Genomic DNA, 25044 nt, shown 5'->3' on the forward strand with positions numbered 1-25044 from the left:
CGAAGTATCAGGGTTTCGGACGAAAACTCATCTGTTACGAAGGGATATCATTTTTTGAACTTATTTGAACTCCAGACTTTTTGTGTGTTCAAAATGCACCATTCAAAGCCACATCATCAATTTTGAACCCTTTCTGACTTCATTTGGTATTTTTCATGCATTTACTGATTTTTTAAGCTAAAGGACCCTGAAATTGAAAAGCACTACAAATGAACTCTGAAAATGGTAAAAGTTGGCATGGTATCATCATTTCACCCACATAGGATGTACTAAAAAGTTGAGAGGGTTACGGCAAAAACTGGATGCACTTCGTGTACAAAACGGACAATCTCTTTCGAAGTATCAAGGTTTCATACGGAAACTCATTTGTTACAAAAGGCATTTCATTTCTTCACATGTAACTGCAGTGATATCTAGATCGAAGGCATCATCATAATAGTTGTGGAGAGAAAATCTTCCTTTTGCGTCATTTGTGTCCTTTTCTTATTCACTGTTGTCGATGTCAAAACCGGCAGATCTCGGGGTAGGGGGTCCCGAGTTGTGGATTAATGGTAACAAGAACGAAGGAGACAATGTTTTACCCAGGTTCGGGCCCTCTTGATGGAGGTAAAACCGTACGTCCTGCTCTTGTTTATATTGATGGAGTATCAAGTACAAAGGTGATCTACCTCGAGATCATATGTTGTGGTCTAAAACCTTAGGGTATGATGAATAATCTCATAATCCTTTATCGACTAGCCTGGCATCGGCTTATATAATGTACCGGAGGCCTAGGATAACAAGAGTCCTAGTCGAATATGTCGGTGGAGAGGAGTCCTTGTATTGATCATCAAGTCTTTTGGAATATTCCTTTTATGCGGCATGGGCTGCCCGAAGTGGCCCATGAGTAAACCGCCATGGGGGTCCTCGGCCCGATCCACCTCATCGGGATACGACATGGTTAGTACCCCCTAGTCCAGGACACCGTCAGTAGCCCTTTGAACCGGTCTTCAAGTTGGGGACGCTCCTCGATTCTTCCGAACTGCTCTTCATCTTCAGTCGTCGGTCTTGAAAACTAGTTCAACAAATCTTCCCATCTTCGATCTTGAGGATCGTCGAAGTGAGTCCGGGGAGTTTATACATCGGGTATCCGAGGAGCCCCTTAAATCTTTGGCCTTTATCAATGCCTTGTTATTTTTACGCCACACCTCGGGTTTGAAGTGCTTCCCATGCGGCGGTGTATCCGAGCTCCAACGCCGGACTATAGCCGAGCTCCAACACTATTCGGCATTCAAGGTATCCTCCAACGTCCGGACTCCAGTGCCGAACTAAATCCAAGGCGTCTTTTTACAGCCGAGCTTCGACAATGGTCGGCATATGAGGTATCATAGATTACCTTGGCCTCTGAAAATTTGAATGAGTTCATCCGAGCTTAAATGCCGGAGTAGTCTTCTATGGAATGAGCCACTCGAATCCGAGCTTTATGTCGGACTGCTTCCGAGCTCCAATGCCGGACTGGATACGAGCTCTAACGATGGTTAGCGTCCGAGGTGTCATAAACTATCTAGGTCTTTAAAAGATTGAACGAATTCAGCCGAGCTTAATGCCGGAAATGCCGTTTATGGAGCCAGCCACAGGCGCCCGAGCTTTATGCCGGACTGCTTCCGAGGTGGTGCACTACCCCGACTGCGGGTTGATGTTTTGTGAATATTTTTGATTAGTGCCATTTATTCTCTGCTGAGATATATAGCCAGTAGCCCTCAAGGTGTGTGTCGGCCTAAAATCTGGCATGCACATTAGAGGAGATAGTGATCGGTGAACGGGCCCTTGAGAGAGGGTTTTGAGAATTCGCTGTAACATATTAGCTTGATGCCGGATAAGTCCCAGATGGTACCTATTGTTGTCCGAGGACGCGTTTGCCCAAAGTTCGGTCAAGCTAAACACTAAGCACTTTGAATTTTCTGCATTGAATAGGCAATGCGGTAGCCCCCGAGACACTGGTCGGGTGGCAATGCCAGATCAGGGGATCGATATGCCCCTTTTAATATTTGTAAATAATAAGCGCGAAGCCTAGTAGCCCCGAACCTTAATGTGGGCACGGGTGGCTGAATTAAGGATTGATATCCGTTTGATAGAAAATTTTGTTGTATTTAACACAAACTTCTCGGAAAGAGATTAAAGATCTCATAAAGGAGTTAGAGCTAACGAAAACTGAGCTCGCCAAGTTCGGCCTTAAGGGGCTTAATAGATAGGAAATCAATTCCAATAGGGAACTATGAGAGCATTATGTCAGCTGCTCGGTTGTCTCAAAGAGACTGTGCCATTGACTCTTTAAAATATTGGCTGCAGAAAAATTGATTTTTGCTCACAATTTGTGTAATGATTCTATGTACCCAAGTACTTTACAGCATTAATGCTCGGATCCGCATTGTACAAAACTTTGTTGACAGACCATCGGCTTCAACCTCCTCGGCCAGTAGCCAGAGAGTGTTTGTCCCACTTTTTAAAGCCTTTATGAGGGCAAAGATTTGTGGAAAACAAGGCAATCCAGCCATACAGTTTTATAAACAAAGGTATGCAGAGAGATATGTTATAGGAAGAAACATCTTCCAAAGAAAATAGTTCCGCTATCGGTTCCTTTCTTTGGGTTGCCATGCTGATCATGATCATGAAACGTCAGCTCTGATCAATGCGGGAGGAAAATATTGAGGGTTTAGTTTGGGGAAAGTTCCCGAACTATGTGGTTTTTAGTGCACCTGAATTTTTACTTTCGTCGTTGCCGACCAATTATATCCTTTAAGATGGCTAGCTTTCGGCTTCACCCGGTCTGAGGTACTAACTCGGATGACCCGGTACTAACAATCACAGAGGTTCTCCCTTTACCACCTAGCCAAATAATCGAGAACATAGGGGTAAGCACATGAGCCAGGCAACCTAGCTTGGCCAAAATCTTAAGTCAAATTAATGCATATTTATGGCTTTATAACGATAATTACAGAAGGCAGCGCTTGCATACTAACTACAAATGCTAATGGTATGTTTATTTTGACTCTGTTGCGGCCGTTTATCAGTTGAAAGTGGCCCATCATCGGCTTCCACCCCATTGTAGATGCTACGCAGGGTGTTTTCATAATAACAGAACAACCCTTATCCGACGTCTCGGTGCCCGAAGGCGGTTGTGTTAGCGGAAACGAGGCAATCAGATATGCGGGGTTTATAACTTTCACTTAGTCATAGGAGCTTAAAGTTGGGAGGCCAGCTACTAGCCCTCAGTTAGTGTTCGGCGATAGCCGAGGTCAAGCCGTAAACACTTCGGTCAATGTTATGAACGGCCCGTCATTTAACATAGGGTGACCTCTAACTATCTTATAGTTTAACACAGTCATCGGATCGCTGACCAGTTTACTCTTATTGTGACAGTCAGTTTTCAGCTTTCTCCATTGAGGCGCTTAACCATGCTAGATGGAAGCACAATCGAAGTGGTTCTCCCTTTGTGCACCTAGCCAAACAAAGCGGGACATAGGAGGCAAGTACAGGAGCCGGGCAACCCAACTATTGACCGAAGACACAATTCAAAGCGGATGCATATAAAGCAATGTCCGAGAACATTTTGCCGAGGACTCCTCAGAGTACCTTGGCTTTTGGTGGGTTCGGCTCAAGTTGCAGCCCCCCGTTGATATTGTCGATGCTTAAAAAATGTCCGGAAGTGTACTGTAGGATTTATGCTTGGACCCAACATTGAGGTGCAGGTCGACAGGAAAAATGCCGAACTATGGATTGAAAAAGATTTCCCAAGCTGGATTACTATGCAGGGTACCTCGGTCAAGAGGATGTCCCACCTCATAAAAGAAAAAACACACAAATAGATCAAAAGTGCCATAAGCTTAAAAAACTAAAAAACTTTTGTGGAAAATTGGTCTTAAAATTAGTTTGTGCTTTCGTCGTGCTTTAACATGACACATCCGGTCTCAAGACTTCGAGTGGGTCAGCCTTCGGCTTCAACCTCCTATCCCTAAGGCGGAGTGCTTCTCAGGCTAGTTTAGTGAACTAAACTCAAGCGGCTTTAGAGAGAAACCAGGCTATCAGGCTATTGACCACATACTCGAGTCGAGGAAGGAGTGATAGGAAAAGGCTTTGCAACGAACAAGAAGAAAACACATTTATTATAAAACGGCTCATATAAATTTTAAGAGCCGCCATTTAGCATGGGTAAAGGGAGTTTCTTTTAACAAACAACTCACGTGAGCATGGTCAAGCCGAACACAAATTAAAAAAAACTTTGAGAATGAAAGCGACTTAGCTGATTAATGTGTTCGGCGTTGATGACGCGGGTCGAGCTTGCAGCGGGTCGAGGTCCCAGCCTCCAAGACAATACCGAGGTGTTCGAGCGAAGAGCTTGGCTTGATGAAGTCGCGATGCCACACAGTCAATGTGACGAGCCGAAGCCCGTGGTGCAACCGAGGTGACGAAAGCCCTCATGACTAAGGTAATGAAAAAAGAAGTGTTCAACAATCAACGTTTGAACAAACAACTTTGTTGTTTAACACAAGTATAATGTTTGGTTGAACCGAACAAGAATTAATAAATTGAAAGAAAAAAACTAAGCATGGAGGTGACTTAGCTGGTTAATGTACTCGGTATTCTTCACGAGGTCCGAGCTCGTGCCGGGACAAAGACGTAGTCCGCAGCCTAGCCAAGGTCCAAGCCCCCAAGCCCGAGGTGGCCGAGCGAGGAGCTCGGCTCGATGAGGTGGGGATGCCGTATAGTCGATGTGGCGAGGCTAAGCCCCCGGTCCATCTAACATGACGAAGCTGGTCGGCTGGTGACATCGAAGTCACCAGAGTAGATTGATGAAGAGATGGCGAAGCCCCCGTCTAGCCAAGGTGATGGGGCAGGTCGCTAGTGTGACGTTTGCAGCACCATGCTAGCCGAGGTGTCGACGCTGGTCGACATGGTGGACATCAGCTTGGTTTGCTGGATTAGTATCTGGGATTTTTTCGGAGTCGTCCTCCGGTACAGTGGTGCGAGGGGCGAGCCCGGCCAGGGTTGACTCCTGGTGTTCGGACACCAAAGTCGCGTCCAGACTTGGAGCTAGATTCGGGACAAGAGAGGTGATTCCAACCGGAACTAACTCCCGATCTTCGGACGCAGAGGTCGCATTTAGGCTTGAAGAAGTAGTAGTGCGGCGATGCCGACGCAGGCCGGATCTTGTGACGCGGTCGATGCCCGCTTGCTGAAGTGACCATGTAGCGATGTCCAGCGGTGATGTTGGTGATGATTTAGCCTTCACGATCCCGAACTCTTGTTCGGCTTGCTGAGAAGATGATCCAATAAGGTTGGGCTTGGTCGATGAAGCGACGATCCGTGTGGTGCAGGTCGGCAGCCATGCATCAACATTGTCGGGCTGGTTTGACACCGGCGCGATGGTGAAGATTATATTGGAAAGACTTTAAAATTAGTGGGATGTGTTTGAGAACAAAACACAACACCCCATACAAAACTTCCTTCAAAAAATGATATCTGAAATCCCGTTCATAAAAAAGATAAACTCGAGTCGAATTCGTGCTCGCGCAAAAAACAGATCTGAAAATAGATGCGCTCATTAGAGGCTTCCCGGAGTTTGAACGGTCGGATCAAGCTAAAAGTTTGAGGGGTGGTAGATATAGGAATTCCACAGCCGATCAACGGTTGGATCTTCCAAAGGACGTCCGAGCTAGATGCTGGACACCGCGCTCCAAACTCATCCAGATTCCCGTCCAGATTCGACAGGGCTCCGGTATATCGGAGTCGGCGGAGATTTCTCCATCGGAACGCGACGAAATTTTACAGTGTTTTTTTAGACTCAGTTCCACACAATTCCACTGAAGGAATTGTCAAAGTGATGCTTGAGGAGGTGGTGGTAGCATATACAACTTCGTTATTTGAAAAAACAGCACGGTCACCCGAGGGCAATGTTGACTTTGAGCCCCCGAGCTCCATGGATGATTCTCCATGATAATGATAGAGATCAGAGTTGATGTTGATGAAGGCCGTCGTCCGAACATGACGATTGGAGGCAGGGCACAATCCTCGGTCAAGCCAAGGTGACCAGTCGAGCCGGCGATGAAGACGCCGACGTTGTAGTTGATCTGCAGGCGAACCATTAATCTTTTGCCGATCACACAGCAGAAACTCTCAGTGAAAGCACCATTGTCAGTGTCAAAACTGGCAGATCTCGGGGTAGGGGGTCCCGAGCTTTGGATTCTCGGATCAATGGTAACAGGAACGAAGGAGATAATGTTTTACCTAGGTTTGGGCCCTCTTGATGGAGGTAAAACCCTATGTCCTGCTCTTGTTTATACTGATGGAATATGAAGTACAAAGTTGATCTACCTCGAGATCATATGTTGTGGCCCAAAACCTGAGGGTATGATGAATAATGTCATAATCCTCTATCGACTAGCCTGGCATCGGTTTATATAATGTACCGGAGCCCTAGGATAACAAGAGTCCTAGTCGAATACATCGGTGGATAGGAGTCCTTGTCTTGATCATCAAGTCTTGTGGAATATTCCTTTTATGCGGCATGGGCTGCCCGAAGTGGCCCATGAGTAAACCGCCATGGGGTCCTCGGCCCGATCCACCTGGTTGGGAGAGGACATGGTGAGTACCCCCTAGTCCAGGACACTGTCAGCTGTAACCATGGATAATCTTCATCGTTTAACAGGGTGCTTGGGTCAGCCTTGACTTTGAAGGGAGGTGATACGTCGATTTTGCATCATGTTTTTATATCGATAATTATCACATTATGGGCTGTTATTACACATTATGTCACAATACTTATGCCTATTCTCTCTTATTTTACAAGGTTTACATGAAGAGAGAGAATGCCGGCAGCAGGAATTTTGGGCTAGAAGAGGAGCAAATATTAGAGACCTATTCTGCACATCTCCCAAAGCCCTGAAACTCCACGAGGGTTATTTTCAGAATATATAAAAAATACTGAGTGAAGAAAGTACCAGATGGGCCACCCACCATCCACGAGGGTGGGGGGCGCGCCCCCTGCCTCGTGGGCCCCCTAGTGGCTCTCTAATGCCCATCTTTGGCCATATGGAGTCTTTCGACGAGAAAAAAATCATAAGCAAGCTCACGGGACGAAACTCCGATGCCACGAGGCGGAACCTTGGCGGAACCAATCTAGGGCTCCGACGGAGCTGTTCCGCCGGGGAAACCTCCCTCCTGGAGGGGGAAATCATCACCATCGTCATCACCAACGATCCTCTCATCGGGAGGGGGTCAATCTCCATCAACATCTTCACTAGCACAATCTCATCTCAAAACCTAGTTCATCTCTTGTATCCAATCTTTGTATCCAAACCTCAGATTGGTACCTGTGGATTGCTAGTAGTGTCGATTACTCCTTGTAGTTGATGCTAGCTGGTTTACTTGGTGGAAGATCATATGTTCAGATCCATTATGCATATTAATACCCCTCTGATTATGAACATGAATATGCTTTGTGAGTAGTTACGTTTGTTCCTAAGGACATGGGAGAAGTCTTGCTATAAGTAGTCATGTGAATTTGGTATTCGTTCGATATTTTGATGAGATGTATGTTGTCTTTCCTCTAGTGGTATCATGTGAACGTCGACTACATGACACTTCACCATTGTTTGGTCCTAGAGGAGGGCATTGGGAAGTAATAAGTAGATGATGGGTTGCTAGAGTGACAGAAGCTTAAACCCTAGTTTATGTGTTGCTTCGTAAGGGGCTGATTTGGATCCATATGTCTCATGCTATGGTTAGGTTTACCTTAATACTTCTATTGTAGTTGCGGATACTTGCAATAGGGGTTAATCATAAGTGGGATGCTTGTCCAAGTAAAGATATTAACCAAGCACCGGTGCACCCACATATCAAATTATAAAAGTACCGAACGCGGATAATTCCCATGTGTCCTTGAGAGAGCTTTCCTTCATATAAGAGTTTGTCCAGGCTTGTCCTTTGCTACAAAAAGGACTGGGCCATCTTGCTGCACCCTATTTACTTTCATTACTTGTTGCTCGTTACAATTTATCTTATCACACAACTATCTATTACCGATAATTTCAGTGCTTGTAGAGAATACCTTGTTGGAAACCGCTTATCATTTCCTTCTGCTCCTCGTTGGGTTCGACAAACATACTTATCGAAAAGGCTACGATAGATCCCCTACACTTGTGGGTCGTCAAGACTCTTTTCTGGCGCCGTTGCCAGGGAGTGAAGCGCCTTTGGTAGGTGGAATTTGGTAAGGAAAAATTATATAGTGTGCTGAAATTTACTGTCACTTGTTACTATGGAACATAATTCTTTGAGGGGCTTGTTCGGGGTATCTTCACCCCAACCATTAGAGCAAAGAGTTGCTCCTCAACCTACTGAACCTACTAAAAATGTTTACTTTGAAATCCCTTCGGGTATGATAGAGAAACTACTAGCTAATCCTTTCACAGGTGATGGAACATTACATCCCGATTTGCACCTAATCTATGTGGATGAAGTTTGTGGATTATTTAAGCTTGCAGGTATGCCCGAGGATGTTATCAAGAAGAAGGTCTTCCCTTTATATTTGAAGGGAGAGGCATTCACATGGTTTAGGCTATGTGATGATATGGGATCATGGAACTACAAACGATTGAAATTGGAATTTCATCAGAAGTTTTATCCTATGCATCTTGTTCATCGTGATCGTAATTATATATATATATTGGCCTCGTGAAGGAGAAAGAATCGCTCAAGATTGGGGGAGGCTTAAGTCAATGTTATATTCATTCCCCAATCATGAGCTCTCAAGAGAAATGATTATTCAAAAAAATTATGCTCGGCTTTCTCTTAGTAATCGCTCCATGCTCGATACTTCTTGTACTGGTTCTTTTATGATGAAGACTATTGAATTCAAATGGGATTTATTGGAGAGAATTAAATGCAACACTGAGGATTGGGACCTCGACGAAGGTAAGGAGTCAGGTACAACACCTAAGTTTGATTGTGTTAAATCTTTTATGGATACCGATGCTTTTCGTGAATTTAGCACTGAATATGGACTTGACTCTGAGATAGTAGCTTCTTTCTGTGAATCCTTTGCTACTCATTTTTATCTCACTAAGGAGAAGTGGTTTAAATATAATCCTCCCATTGAAGAAAAAGTAGTTGCACCTATTAAAGTTGAAGAAAAGACTATCACTTATAATGATCATGTTGTTCCTACTACTTATATTGAGAAACCACCTTTCCCTGTTAGAATAAAGGATCGTGCTAAAGCTTCAACCGTGGTTAAAAAAAGCAATATTAAGACACCCAAGCCCCCTGTGCAAATTAAAGTTGAACCTAGTGTTGCTATGGTTAAGGATCTCTTTGCCGATAATATTAATGGGCATGTTATTTACTTTTGCAATGAATCTGCTAGAATTGCTAGACCCGATACTAAAAATAAACATAGACCTGTTGTAGGCATGCGTGTTATTTCTGTTAGAATAGGAGACCATTGCTATCATGGTTTATGTGATATGGGTGCTAGTGCAAGTGCAATACCTCATTCCTTATACAAAGAAATTATGCATGATATTGCACCTACTGAGATAGAAGAGATAGATGTTACAATTAAGCTTGCCAATAGAGATACTATTTCACAAGTTGTGATTGTTAGAGATGTTGAAGTCTTGTGTGGGAAAGTTAAATATCCTGCTGATTTTCTTGGTCTTGGTTCCCCACAAGATGACTTTTGTCCCATTATATTTGGTAGACCCTTCTTGAATACTATCAATGCCAAGATAGACTGCAATAAAGATATCGTTTCTGTTGGTTTGGGGGATATGTCTCATGAGTTTAATTTTGCTAAGTTTCATAGACAACCCCATGATAAAGTATTGCCTAGTAAAGATGAAATTATTGGTCTTGCTTCTATTGTCGTGCCTCCTACTGATCCTTTAGAACAATATTTGCTAGACCATGAAAATGATATGCTCATGAATGAAAGAAGGGAAATAGATGAAGTATTCTTTAAACAAAGACCTATTTTGAAACACAACTTGCCTGTTGAAATTCTAGGGGATCCTCCTCCACCCAAGGGTGATCCCGTGTTTGAGCTTAAACATTTACCTGATACTCTCAAATATGCTTATCTTGATGAGAAAGAGATATATCTTGTTGTTATTAGTGCTAACCTTTCAGAGCATGAGGAAAAGAAATTATTGAAAACTCTAAAGAAGCACCATTCTGCTATTGGATATACACTTGATGATCTTAAGGGCATTAGTCCCACTTTATGCCAGCACAAAACAAAATTGGAGAAGGATGCTAAACCAGTTGTTGATCACCAACGACGGTTAAATCCTAAGATGAAAGAAGTGGTAAGAAAAGAAATACTAAAGCTTCTGGAGGAAGGTATAATTTATCCCGTTGCTGATAGTCAGTGGGTAAGCCCTGTCCATTGTGTCCCTAAGAAGGGAGGTATTACTGTCGTTCCTAATGATAAAGATGAATTGATCCCACAAAGAATTGTTACAGGTTATAGAATGGTAATTGATTTCCGCAAATTAAATAAAGCTACTAAAAAGGATCATTACCCGTTACCTTTTATTGATCAAATGCTAGAAAGATTATCCAAACATACACATTTTTTGCTTCCTAGATGGTTATTCTGGTTTCTCTCAAATCCTGTGTCAAAAGAGGATCAAGAAAAGACAACTTTTACTTGCCCTTTCGGTACCTTTGCTTATAGACGTATGCCTTTTGGTTTATGTAATGCACCTGATACCTTTCAAAGATGTATGACTGCTATATTCTCTGACTTTTGTGAAAAGATTGTTGAGGCATTCATGGATGATTTCTCTGTTTATGGGACTTCTTTTGATGATTGCTTAAGCAATCTTGATCGAGTTTTGCAGAGATGTAAACAAACCAATCTTGTTCTGAATTGGGAGAAGTGCCACTTTATGGTTAATGAAGGTATTGTCTTGGGGCATAAAATTTCTGAAAGAGGTATTGAGGTTGATAAAGCTAAAGTTGATGCTATTGAAAAGATGACGTGCCCTAAGGACATTAAATGTATAAGAAGTTTCCTTGGTCATGCCGGTTTTTATAGGAGGTTCATTGAGGACTTCTCTAAAATTTCTCGGCCTCTGACTAATCTCTTACAAAAAGATGTTCCTTTTGTTTTTGATGATGACTGTGTAGAAGCATTTGAAATACTTAAGAAAGCTTTGATTTCTGTACCTATTGTTCAACCTCCTGATTGGAATTTACCATTTGAAATCATGTGTGATGCTAGTGATTATGCTGTAGGTGATGTTCTAGGACAAAGGGTTGATAAGAAACTAAATGTCATTCAATATGCTAGTAAAACTCTAGACAGTGCCCAGAGAAATTATGCCACTATTGAAAAAGAATTTTTAGCAGTTGTATTTGCTTGTGATAAGTTCAGACCTTATATAGTTGATTCTAAAGTAACTGTTCACACTAATCATGCTGCTATTAAATATCTTATGGAAAAGAAAGATGCTAAATCTAGACTTGTTAGATGGGTCCTCTTGCTACAAGAATTTTATTTGCATATTATTGATAGAAAGGAAGCTGAGAACCCCGTTGCAGACAACTTGTCTAGGTTAGAGAATATTCTTGATGACCCACTACCTATTGATGATAGCTTTCTTGATGAACAACTAGCTATCATAAATGCTTCTTGTACTGCTCCATGGTATGCTGATTATGCTAATTACATTGTTGCTAAATTTATACCACCTAGTTTCACATACCAGCAAAAGAAAAAGTTCTTCTATGATTTAAGACATTATTTCTGGGATGACCCACATCTTTACAAATAAGGAGTAGATGGTGTTATTAGACGTTGTGTACCTGAGCATGAACAAGAACAGATCCTACGTAAGTGTCACTCTGAGGCTTACGGAGGACACCATGCAGGAGATAGAACTGCACACAAGGTATTGCAATCCGGTTTTTATTGGCCTACTCTCTTCAAGGATGCTTGTAAGTTTGTTTTTTCCTGTGATGAATGTCAAAGAATTGGTAATATTAGTAGACGTCAGGAAATGCCTATGAATTATTTACTTGTTATTGAACCATATGATGTTTGGGGCTTTGATTATATGGGACCGTTTCCTTCCTCTAATGGATACACACATATTTTAGTTGATGTTGATTATGTTACTAAGTGGGTAGAAGCTATTCCAACTAGTAGTGCTAATCATAACACTCTATTAAGATGCTTAAAGAAGTTATTTTTCCGAGGTTTGGAGTCCCTAGATACTTAATGACTGATGGTGGTTCACATTTTATTCATGGTGCCTTTCGTAAAATGCTTGCTAAGTATGATGTTAATCATAGAATTGCATCTCCTTATCACCCACAGTCTATTGGCCAAGTAGGATTAAGTAATAGAGAGCTTAAATTAATTTTGCAAAAGACTGTTGATAGATCTAGAAAGAATTAGTCCAAGAAACTTGATGATGCATTATGGGCTTATAGAATTGCATACAAAAATCCTATGGGTATGTCTCCGTATAAAATGGTTTATGGTAAAGCAAGTCACTTACCTCTTGAACTAGAACATAAGGCATATTGGGCCATTAAAGAGCTCAATTATGATTTCAAACTTGCCGGTGAGAAGAGGCTTTTTGACATTAGCTCACTTGATGAATAGAGAACCCAGGCCTATGAAAATGCAAAGCTGTTTAAAGAAAAATTTAAAAGATGGCATGATAAAAGAATACAAAAGCGTGAGTTTAATGTAGGTGATTATGTATTGCTATACAACTCCCATTTGAGATTTTTTGTAGGCAAACTCCTCTCTAAATGGGAAGGTCCTTACGTCATCGAGGAGGTCTATCGTTCCGGTGCCATAAAAATCAACAACTTCGAAGGCACAAATCCGAGAGTGGTGAACGTACAATGAATCAAACATTATATCTCAGGTAATCCCATAAATGTTGAAACTATTGTTATTGAAACCGTAACCCCAGAGGAATACATAAGGGACACTTTCCGGAACGTTTCAGACTCCGAAAAGGAATAGGTACATGGTACGGTAAGTAAACCAACTCCAAAACAGTTCTAATGGCAATTTTTATCCGTTTCGGAATATTTAAGAAAATAGGAAAATAAGAAGCAGTCCGGAAAGGACACGAGGCTTCCACGAGGGTGGAGGGCGCGCCCTACCCCCTAGGCGCGCCCCCTGCCTCGTGGGCACCTCGTGTGCCCTCCAGACTCCGTTTTCTTGCATGATAGTTCTTTTGGTCGGAAAAAATTCATTATATAATCTCCCGATGGTTTTGACCATCGTATCATGCAAATATCTCCTGTTTTAGTTTCGAGCTGTTTTCTGCCAGGGTTGTCAAGGCCAAGCACCATGTCGTCCCCCTCCTCCTCCAAGAATGAGGGCAACGATGCTTGGCTAATGAAGATGGAGCTAAAGAGAGAAGAGCCCGGAGAGATCAACAAGGATGATGGGATCAAGAAGGCCATGGGGGACCAAGTTCCGGCAGTAGCAGAAAAAGACACCCTTCAACCTCACCACAATCTCTTTACCCCAATAGAGATTGAGGCTTTCAAGATGATTGAGTTAGCTCGTATTCAAAACAAGTATCTCACAAGTGAAAATATTTTGTTGAAGGAGCATATCATTGCACTCAAGGGTATTATCCGCAAATTGGAGGATCTCCTATGCTCTATGTGCGACTATCCATCATCACCAACACTTTCTTCGCCAACAAAGAAGAACTGAGTATCGCGTATGGGAACTCCCCTTGGCAACTGCCAAGCTTGGGGGAGTGCCCCGGTATCGTATCACCATCACTTTTATCTTTACCGTTTTTCTTAGTTCGATTCTTTTGGTTATATCTTGATCTAGTAGAATAAAGTTTTAGTATGTCTAGTTTTGAGTTTTGCTCTATGATCCTTCTATGTAATCGAGTGTGTGATCTATATAATAAAGATTAGTGGTGAGTCAAGGGCTTGATTATCTTGCTATGATTTGAGGGAATAAAATAAAAGAAAAAGAAATAAAAAGAAATAAAGAGATCATAAGGATCTTACGGAGAGTAATGACTTCACATATAAAAGTATGATGAATAAAAGTTGTTGAAAGTTGACAAACATAGTTTTGGTCATCATTGCAATTAATAGGAAGTACTAAAGAAAGAGAGGTTTTCACATATAAATATACTATCTTAGACATCTTTTATGATTGTGAGCACTCATTAAAATATGACATGCTAAAGAGTTGACGTTGGACAAGGAAGACAATGTAATGGGTTATGTTTTCTTACATCTGAGATAAATCATATTGTCATGGATCGTCCAACATGTTGAGCTTGCCTTTCCCTCTCATGCTAGCCAATTTCTTTGCACCAAGTAGAGATACTACTTGTGCTTCCAAATATCCCTAAACCCGTTTTTGCCATGAGAGTCCACCATACCTACCTATGGATTAAGTAAGATCCTTCAAGTAAGTTGTCATCGGTGAACGCAATAAAAATTGCTCTCTAAATATGTATGATCTATTAATGTGGAGAAAATAAGCTTTATACGATATTGTGATGTGGAAGAAATAAAAGCGACGAACTGCATAATAAAGGTCCATATCACAAGTGGCAATATAAAGTGACGTTCTTTTGTGTTAAGATTTTGTGCATCCAGCCATAAAAGCGCATGACAACCTCTGCTTCCCTCTGGGAAGGGCCTATCTTTTACTTTTATATTCTACCTTATATAAGAGTCGTGGTGATCTTCACCTTTCCTTTTTACATTTTATCCTTTGGCAAGCACAATGTGTTGGAAAGATCCAGATACATATAGCAAATTGGATGTGAGTTTTCATGAACTATTATTGTTGACATTACCCTTGAGGTAAAAAGTTGGGAGGCAAACTATAAGCCCCTATCTTTCTCTGTGTCCGGCTAAAACTTCATGACCATACATATCGCGTGAGTGTTAGCAATTGTGGAAGACTAAATGATAGTCGAGTATGTGGACCTTCTGAAAAGCTCTTATTGACTCTTCCCGATGTTATGATAAACTGCAATTGCTTCAATGATTGAGATTGTAGCTTGTTAGTTTTCAATGAAGTTTATGATTCATACTTCAAATTGTGATTGAATTGTGTGATGGCCTGGCTTATTAGGGATGATAGACTACTCATATCAATAAGGAATTCCTTCTTTTCCGGTAGCCCATTCGGACAAAACTCCAAAGTTAAGCGTGATCAGCTTGGAGTAGTGTCAGGATGGGTGAATGACCGGGAAGTTGCTCCCGGGTGCACATGAGTGAGGACAAATTGCGCAGAAAAGACTAGTATTGATCGGTGGGGCCAGTCTAGATCCCTCCAAGAGTAACGACCACCGGCGGGTGTGTCCGGGGCGTTACAAGTTGGTATCAGAGCCGACCCTCGCGGTTACACATATGGTTGCGGACAGGTGCGTGGTCATGTTGTTCATGACGTTTGTGACCCGTCCTGGCACACGGCATGGCACATGTACTGGACTGGAAGCACAGACGTATGTGCCAAGGGGGAACGTTCCTGTGGCCCGACAAGGACGTCGGTTCCTCTGAGTGGGGGTGTATGTGATGGCCTGGCTTATTAGGGATGATAGACTACTCATATCAATAAGGAATTCCTTCTTTTCCGGTAGCCCATTCGGACAGAACTCCAAAGTTAAGCGTGATCAGCTTGGAGTAGTGTCGGGATGGTTGACCGACCGGGAAGTTGCTCCCGGGTGCGCATGAGTGAGGACAAAGTGCGCAGAAAAGACTAGTATTGATCTGTGGGGCCAGTCTAGATCCCGCCAGGAGTAACGACCACCGGCAGGTGTGTCTGGGGCGTTACAAGTTGTTACTTTAGCATAAGAGATCATATGACAATATATATATATGTTGCTGTTCTAAGAATGATCATGATGCCCTCATGTCCATATTTTAGTTTATCGACACCTGTATCTCTAAACATGTGGACATATTTTTCGATCTCAGCTTTCGCTTGAGGACAAGCGAGGTCTAAGCTTGGGGGAGTTGATACGTCCATTTTGCATCATGTTTTAATATCGATAACTATCGCATTATGGGCTATTATTACACATTATGTCACAATACTTATGCATGTTCTCTCTTCTTTTACAAGGTTTACATGAAGAGGGGGAATGCTGGCAGCTGGAATTCTGGGCTGGAAAGGGAGCAAATATTAGAGACCTATTCTGCACATCTCCAAAAGCCTTGAAACTCCACGGGAGTTATTTTCAGAATATATAAAAAATACTGAGCGAAGAATGTACCAGAGGGGGCCATCCACCATCCACGAGGGTAGGGGCACACGCGACCCCCTGGACGTGCCCCCTGCCTCGTGGGCACCCTGGTGGCCCTCTGATGCCCATCTTTGTCTTTATGGAGTCTTTCGTCGAGAAAAAAATCATAAGCAAGCTCACAGGACGAAACTCCGCCGCCATGAGGCGGAACCTTGGCGGAACCAATCTAGGGCTCCGGCGGAGATGTTCTGCCTGGGAAACCTCCCTCCCGAAGGGGGAAATCATCACCATCGTCATCACCAACGATCCTCTCATCAGGAGGGGGTCAATCTCCATCAACATCTTCACCAGCACCATCTCATCTCAAACCCTAGTTCATCTCTTGTATCCAATCTTTGTATCCAAACCTCAGATTGGTACCTGTGGGATGCTAGTAGTGTCGATTACTCCTTGTAGTTGATGCTAGTTGGTTTACTTGGTGGGAGATCATATGTTCAGATCCATTTTGCATATTAACACCCCTATGATTATGAAACATGAATATGCTTTGTGAGTAGTTACGTTTGTTCCTGAGGACATGGGAGAAGTCTTGCTATAAGTAGTCATGTGAATTTGGTATTCGTTCGATATTTTGATGAGATGTATGTTGTCTTTCCTCTAGTGGTGTCATGTGAACATCGACTACATGACACTTCACCATTGTTTGGGACTAGAGGAGGGAATTGGGAAGTAATAAGTAGATGATGGGTTGCTAGAGTGACAGAAGCTTAAACCCTAGTTTATGTGTTGCTTCATAAGGGGTTGATTTGGATCCATATGTCTCATGCTATGGTTAGGTTTACCTTAATACTTCTGTTGTAGTTGCGGATGCTTGCAATAGGGGTTAATCATAAGTGGGATGCTTGTCCAAGTAAGGACAGTACCCAAGCACTGGTCCACCCACATATCAAATTATCAAAGTACCGAACGCGAATCATATGAGCGTGATGAAAACTAGCTTGACGATAATTCCCATGTGTCCTCGGGAGCGCTTTCCTTCATATAAGAGTTTGTCTAGGCTTGTCCTTCACTACAAAAAGGATTGGGACATCTTGCTGCTCCCTATTTACTTTCATTACTTGTTGCTCATTATGATTTATCTTATCACACAACTATCTATTACCGATAATTTCAGTGCTTGCAGAGAATACCTTGCTAGAAACCGCTTAACATTTCCTTCTGCTCCTCGTTGGGTTCGACACTCTTACTTATCGAAAAGGCTACGATAGATCACCAACACTTGTGGGTCATGAGGAGGAACTTCATGAAACTTTTCATAATCTTCAGACATGTCTGTCTTGCCCTCCAATCCCACGATGTCTCTTTTTCCTGAAAGAACTATGTGGCGCTTTGGCTCATCATATGATGTATACGCTTCCTTATCTTTTCTTTTTCTCGGTTTGATAGACATGTCCTTCAGATAGAAAACATGCGCCACATCATTGGCTAGGGCGAATGGTTCATATTTGTACCCAAGATTGTTCAGATCCACTGTTGTCATTCCGTACTGTGGGTCTACCTGTACCCCACCTCTTGATAGATTGACCCATTTGCACTGAAACAAAGGGACCTTAAAATCATGTCCATAGTCACATTCCCATTTATCTCATACCCTTTGTAAGTCAAAACAAGCCTGGCCTGAGTGGAGTTTGCTTATGATATTTTTTATTTGTTTAAAGCCTATGTGGGCTACATGAAATATGGCTTATCATGTATTTTGCATGAATTTTGTATGCATATGTGGATGTGGAGTGAACTTATTTTTTATTAAGTTCTGCTTTACCTGTATTACTACTAACACCGCGTGACACTAAGATAATGCCCGCGTGCAGCGTAACCAAGCAAAGGTTTGTGGAGCAATTATGGTGTTGCATGAGTCATATGACATCTATCATTTTTGTTTATGTTTGTACCTCACACGGTATTAGCACTAACTCCACATGGCGTCACATCATTGACGCTCGTGTGTAACATAATCCAAGTAAAGTGAGTTTATGATATCCATTTATAACGATGCTAATAGTTTATGCTCTTATAGCATTGGAGCATGTTTGCAACATCTTTTATATGACTTTGGCCAAAATATGTGGCATGAATGTTTTATTTAGATTTATCTTACTTGTATTACTACTAACACCACAAAACATGAATATCGTATCCACGTGTAGCATAACCAAGTAAAATTGGTTTATGACGTGCAATTTTGATGATGCTAATAGTTTAGGCACTTATAGCGTTGGAGCATTTCATGCCATATTTTATTTGACTTTGGACCAAATATGTGGCCTGAATATTCTATTTAGTTCTTTCTCACCTGTATTACTGCTAACAGCACGTAGCATCAAGATAATGCATGCGTGTAGCGTAACCAAGTAAGATTGGTTTTTATGATGCAACATGTTTTATAATTCATCTTGCATGATTTTGGTTTCTAGGTGTGTATCGTGAACACATTTTTTAATTAAGTCTTGCCCTGCTCGTATTACTACTAACACCGTGTGGCATTAAGATAATGCCCGTGTGCAGCGTAACCAAGTGAGAGAATATATTTTATGATGTTGCTTGTATTACAACTAGCGTGGCACATAATGCCCGTAGCATAACCAAACAAGAGTTTATCATGAGTTCAGTTTAGCACGTTCGCAATTTCATTCCAACTTAGTCATATCCATTTTTTTATGATGACCAAATTAAGGCATTTTTATGAAGTTTTCGTGCCTATGATACTCTCTTGATTTGTATCCGCGTATAGGGACCAAATCAAGGAACGAGGCGTTCATCCTGGCTTGTATTGCTAAGGGGACCGAACCAAGGAGATCGTTCGGACGAAGCATATGCAACATACAGAAGGAACATGCATGCTCCTTGACTCGTGCCGCGATGGCCGAGTCGAAGGCAAAAGTTTGGGGTAGATATAATACACTCCTTGATTTGTACCATGATGGCCGAACCAAAGGCAACAATTTGGGTGTATATATGTCCCTTGGTTTGTACCGTGATGGCCGAACCAAGGATTGAGATGGATTAAACATGCACCTTAGTCTGTACCATGATGGCCAAACTAAGGACGAGAATTTTGGAGAGATGAAACATGCTCCTTGATTTGTACCACAATGGCCAAACCAAGGGCTAGTGTTTTGAGAGAGAAGGAAGAAGAAAGCTCCCTGATCTATACCACAATGGCCAAATCAGGGGCTAGGGAAGAGCCATGAATCTCACCTTCAACCTTCCAGCAAGCACCACGCCTCCTCTTCTTTCTCTATATGCTTTCATATGATTTATGGTGTGTAATAGAATATTGCTACTAGAGGAGGAAGAAGACTAGAGAACTTAGGAGCAAAATCCGTCCAACCCCCTCTACGCAAGGGAGCCAGCTATTTATAGGGACGAAGCGTGCAGCGCTGCGGCTGGAGGTGTGTGCGCCCACGTCCATGTCCACTGATCGTGGGATCGTGGGAGTGTGCTGGCTCCTTTCTTTTATTTGTTTAATCGCTAATTGACTGGCAACGTCACTAACCCATTTACTTATGTGCGTGATTGGCCGATGGATGTGTCTACACATGCACATGTACGTAGACATTTTCAAAGTGGGCTAGGCATTATTAAGGCCAATTTTCTTAACGTGCATGAGACAAAGATATGAGAATATATGCTTTCATTGATAATTCTACGATGGTGTGTGACACATTTTTTATTCAAGGATTGTACCAATATTTCATTAGACGTCGTAGAATGACATGCTCACATTTATTCTGTGGAATAATATTTTGGCGACATTGACACCGGTCATGATTATTTGATTTTATTTTAACATTAGAATTCTATCATCGATGAAATTTCCTTAGGACAAAAACTTGATGAGCATTTATTTGTTTCATCAATACCATTATTATCATCAGCCCTTGCTTTGAATGATCGATTATTTTTTAATTAATCATTTTCATTATAAAACGGATTTTTGCCGTTTCGCATTTATATTTTATGTGGGTTGTACATTCTAATTTATCATGGTCAAAACCCATGTCAACAGGCCCTCAGCCGAACACCGCACCGGAACCTCCAGTGATTCTGGACTCCGGCAGGCGGCCCCTGCCAAGAGGGGCAAGCCGCCTGTGCCGGTGACATCAGTCTATCCAGAGGCACCGGACAACCTGCTGGGAGCGCTTCGCGGCGCTTCCATCGACGAAGAGCACCGCACTATTATGAGTGCGGTGATCAGGAAGGTTCAGTCCACCAAGAGCGGACTGACTGAAGCATGTGCCAGCCTTCTAACAGGCTTTGAGGTAAGTATTTAAAATATAGGAAAATATTACCGCATAGACAGTAGCCCCTGATGCTTTGTTTGGTGTTCACAAAGAAAAGCCAAATAGAGGATCAAATAATATCTACAGGAGTCTAATACAAGTATGTCTATATGCGTATGCAGGCTTCGCTGCTGACCTCTGCCGCATTGACTGCGGAGGTTGCCGCACTGAAGCAGAACCTCGAGCGGTCCGAGAAAGAACTCGGCCTTGCCAAGAGGCAGCTCGAGGAGAACAAAGGTAAGTAATACCTTGTATATATATATATATAAAAAGATGTGGCTGCAAAATGATAGGATCATCATGGATGTGCCAGGGGCCATGACCGAAGTGGCGACCCTGAAGTGAGCACTGCCCGAGGCCGAAAACAAAGTAGCTGAGGAGCGCACCGAGCGGGAGAAACAAGAGACACGGGTGGGCAAGGTGCAGCAAGAGCTCCAGGCTCGCATGAAGAAGCACGAGATTTTGGAGCTTGACTCGAAGACGCGAGAGTCCGAGCTTGCCGCGGCCCTCGGGAGCACAAAGCATTCCAAGGCTGAAGCCCAAAAGGCCCTCCAGGAAATTGAGGCGATGAGGAAGATAGCGGCGGGTAAGGCATTCATTATGCAAAGCAAGCATGTGAAAGTAAATTACTTGTTACTTACCCGAGTCCGGTGCTCTCCAGGAGCATTCGCAGATTTGCTTCAGAGCGTGTCGGATGCCGCAAAGTACTACCAGGCCGAGGAGGGAAGCTCAACGGAGAAGTTGTTCTAGTCTTAGTATACTGGGACCGAACACCCGATACCTGTGAGCAACCAGCTGAAGCAACTGGTCGAGCTGCACAAGGCGGCCGAACAGGCCATGAGGGGCCTTATAGTCTGGATGTGGCCTAGCGACTCCCTTCCCAATAGCTACTTCGGCCTGGTGAGGCATCTTGTGGATGCTTGCCCACCGCTGCAAGTCATAAAGCGGTCCGTCTGCATCGAAGGTGCACGCCGGGCTTTTGCCCATGCGAAGCTGCACTGGGCCAAGATGGACGCCGAGAAGCTGGTGAAGGAGGGGCCGCCACAGGGCAAGGAGCATCGCCACCCTGAAATGTATTATGAGGGTGTCCTGAAGGGTGCCCGTCTTGTGGCGGACGAGTGTGCGAAGGATGTAATTTTTGAATGAACTTGCTCGTGTGATCCTATATTATGAAAACTTGTTCATGTGCGCTATGCAACCCTTGTTTGAATTTAAAATATTACCTTCTATGGGGTTGTTTATCAAATCTGAGAGATGGCCAGTCGTTGGCTTCTGCCCCCATGCCACGAGTGCTGGGGTGTTCGGGATAAATCTGAGCACTCTTTTTCCCATTGTTGGGTCCTTCGAGGGAGGTGCTCAGCACAACGAACAAGGCAATCGGACTATAATGCTTTATCACTCTCACTTAGCCATAGAAGTCTACAATTTTAAATTTTGGCGAAGCCCCTAGTATTTGGAAGGCCGAATTCGGGGCGCTATACACGCCTAAGCCGGAGAAAGCCGACTCCTCGCCCTAAGCGGCATAAGTCTTTAGGGACTCGAGACCTCTCGAACAGCGACCAGCTCTCGCCTTATCATGACAGTCAGTTTTAGCTTTCTCTACTGAGGTGCTTGCCCAGATGAACCGGGGTACAATCGTAGTAGTTCTCCTAGTGCTACCTTAGCCGATATAGCGGAACGTAAGGTACCAAAACATGGGAGCCAAGCAAACCCAACTATTGACCCAAGACATGATTCGGAGCTGATGCATATAATGATATAAGTTCGGGGTGTCGCACTGTCGAAAGTGTTCGGACTTCTCATGCCGTATTATGGGGTACGCTTAAGCCCCTGGCGTATTGGCCGTACCAGAGTGTACGGGTGCTGAATGTCATGAATGAACATATATATATATATATAAAAGAATAGAGAATGCGGTAATAGTCTAGTGCTATGCATTGTTTATTCAAAAAGGTGCATCGAAGCAGAATGATACAAGTAGTGCGATAAGCAAAAAGTAGGACTATTTGACATGTCCCCTCCAAGGGCAAGCTGAGCAATGGTATTTAAAGTAGGTATTTCACTCGTTATCAGAGACCACCTGGGAGTTCCATGGTGCGATGTAGCTTTCTGCCTCCTTGGTTGTTGTATCGTGTGTCCGGCAATCGTACTGCCGGACGGGGTTTCCAGAGAGTAAAGTCCTGAAAGAGAGAAAAAATAACAAAGCGGGAAGCCCCTAGTGCGGTTGAGCCATGTTTTGGGGCGTGCCATAGTCGGGGGCCCCCCACCTATGCCCATGGTATTTTCAATGCGTAATTATGTACGCGTGGCACGGATTTGGCCGTTTGGCTGGGACTGGGGTGGGGACCGCATTGCTATGTGAGCTCGAAACGTGCCAGGCGGTGTTGTTGCAGATTACTCCGGGCGCGCTTGACGGTGTCTGGGTGTTTAATCACCGAACTGGTGGATTTCCTAAAGAGGTTGCTTTGTGCTTCTGCTGCGAGGGCCACAGTGTGCTCCTCTGTGCGGAGAGAGCGCTATGTGTTTCCATTGACTGTGATGACCCCTCGAGGTCCTGGCATCTTGAGCTTGAGGTATGCATAATGTGGTACCTGTAACGCCCTCGATGCGGCTATATCTCCCACGTGTCAAAGCACGACTTAGAGGCATAACCGCATTGAAAGCAATGTCGCAAGTGAGGTAATCTTCGCAAACAACCCATGTAATACAATAGGGGAAAAGAGACATAGTTGGCTTACAATCGCCACTTCACACAAATACATGAATAAAGCATTACATCATCCAAATACAATCGAGGTCCGACTACGGAACCAAAATAAAAGAAGAACCCCAAATGCGACAAGGTCCCCGATCGACCCCAACTGGGCTCCACTACTGATCAACTAGAACGAAACAACACAAAGGACAAGATCTTCATTGAGCTCCTCCTTGAGCTTGGTTGCGTCATCTGCACGGTTCAACGGCACCTGCAAGCTGGTTTTGGAAGTATCTGTGAGTCACGAGGGACTCAGCAATCTCACACCCTCACGATCAAGACTATTTAAGCTTATGGGTAAGGTTAAGGTATGAGGTGGAGCTGCAGCAAGCGACTAGCATATATGGTGGCTAAACATACGCAAATGAGAGCGAGAAGAGAAGGCAAAGCACGATCGAGAAACTATGATCAAGAAGTGATCCTAGAGCAACCTACGTCAAGCATAACTCCAACACCGTGTTCACTTCCCGGACTCTGCCGGAAAGAGACCATCACGGTTACACACGCGGTTGATTCATTTTAATTAAGGTCAACTTCGGGTTTTCTACAACCGGACATTAACAAATTCCCATCTGCCCATAATCGCGGGCACGGCTTTCGAAAGTTCAAAACCCTGCAGGGGTGTCCCAACTTAGCCCATCACAAGCTCTCATGGTCAATGAAGGATATTCCTTCTCCCGAGACATTCCAATCAGACTCGGCATCCTGGTTCGACAAGACAACCTCGACAATGGTAAAACAAGTCCAGCAACACCGCCCGAATGTGCCGACAAATCCCAATAGGAGCTGCACATATCTCGTTCTTAGGGCACACTCAGATGAGACTAGCTACGAGTAAAACCAACCCTCAAGTTTCCCCGAGGTGGCCCCCCAGGCAGCTCGGTTTGGACCAACACTTAGAGAAGCACTGGCCCGGGGGGGTTAAAATAAAGATGACCCTTGAGTCTGTAGAACCCAAGGGAAGGTGGTAGGTAGTTAGTGCAAATGGTAAAACCAAGGTTGGGCATTGCTGGAGGAGTTTAATTCAAGGCGAACTGTCGAGGGGTTCCCATTATACCCAACCGCGTAAGGAACGCAAAATCCGGGAACATAACACCGATATGACGGAAACTAGGGCAGCAAGAGTGGAACAAAACACCAGGCATAAGGCCGAGCCTTCCACCCTTTACCAAGTATATAGATGCATTAATTAAATAAGGCTTATTGTGATATCCCAATAAGTAAACACGTTCCAACAAGGAACAACATCTCCATGTTCCAACAAGGAATAAACTTCAATCTTCACCTGCAACTAACAACGCCATAAGAGGGGCTGAGCAAAGCGGTAACATAGACAAACAACGGTTTGCTAGGACAAGGTGGGTTAGAGGCTTGGCTTAACAATATGGGAGGCATGATAAGCAAGTGGTAGGTATCGTAGCATAGGCATAGCAAAAGAGCGAGCATCTAGCAAGCAAAGATAGAAGTGATTTCGAGGGTATGGTCATCTTGCCTGAAATCCCGCAAGGAAGAAGAACGAGTCCATGAAGAAGACAAATGGACGTAGCCGAACGGTTCCTCACAAACGCGACGTTATCGGAACCAATCGAAGAAACAACACCGGAAAGAAGCAAACAACATAGTAAACAACCAACACATAACCAAGGCACGATGCACAATCAAGTATGATGCATGTCCGGTTTAATGAGGCATGGCATGGCAA

Source organism: Triticum aestivum, chromosome 6A (genome assembly GCF_018294505.1).
Source record: "Triticum aestivum cultivar Chinese Spring chromosome 6A, IWGSC CS RefSeq v2.1, whole genome shotgun sequence".
In the NCBI taxonomy this organism is placed as follows: Eukaryota; Viridiplantae; Streptophyta; class Magnoliopsida; order Poales; family Poaceae; genus Triticum; species Triticum aestivum.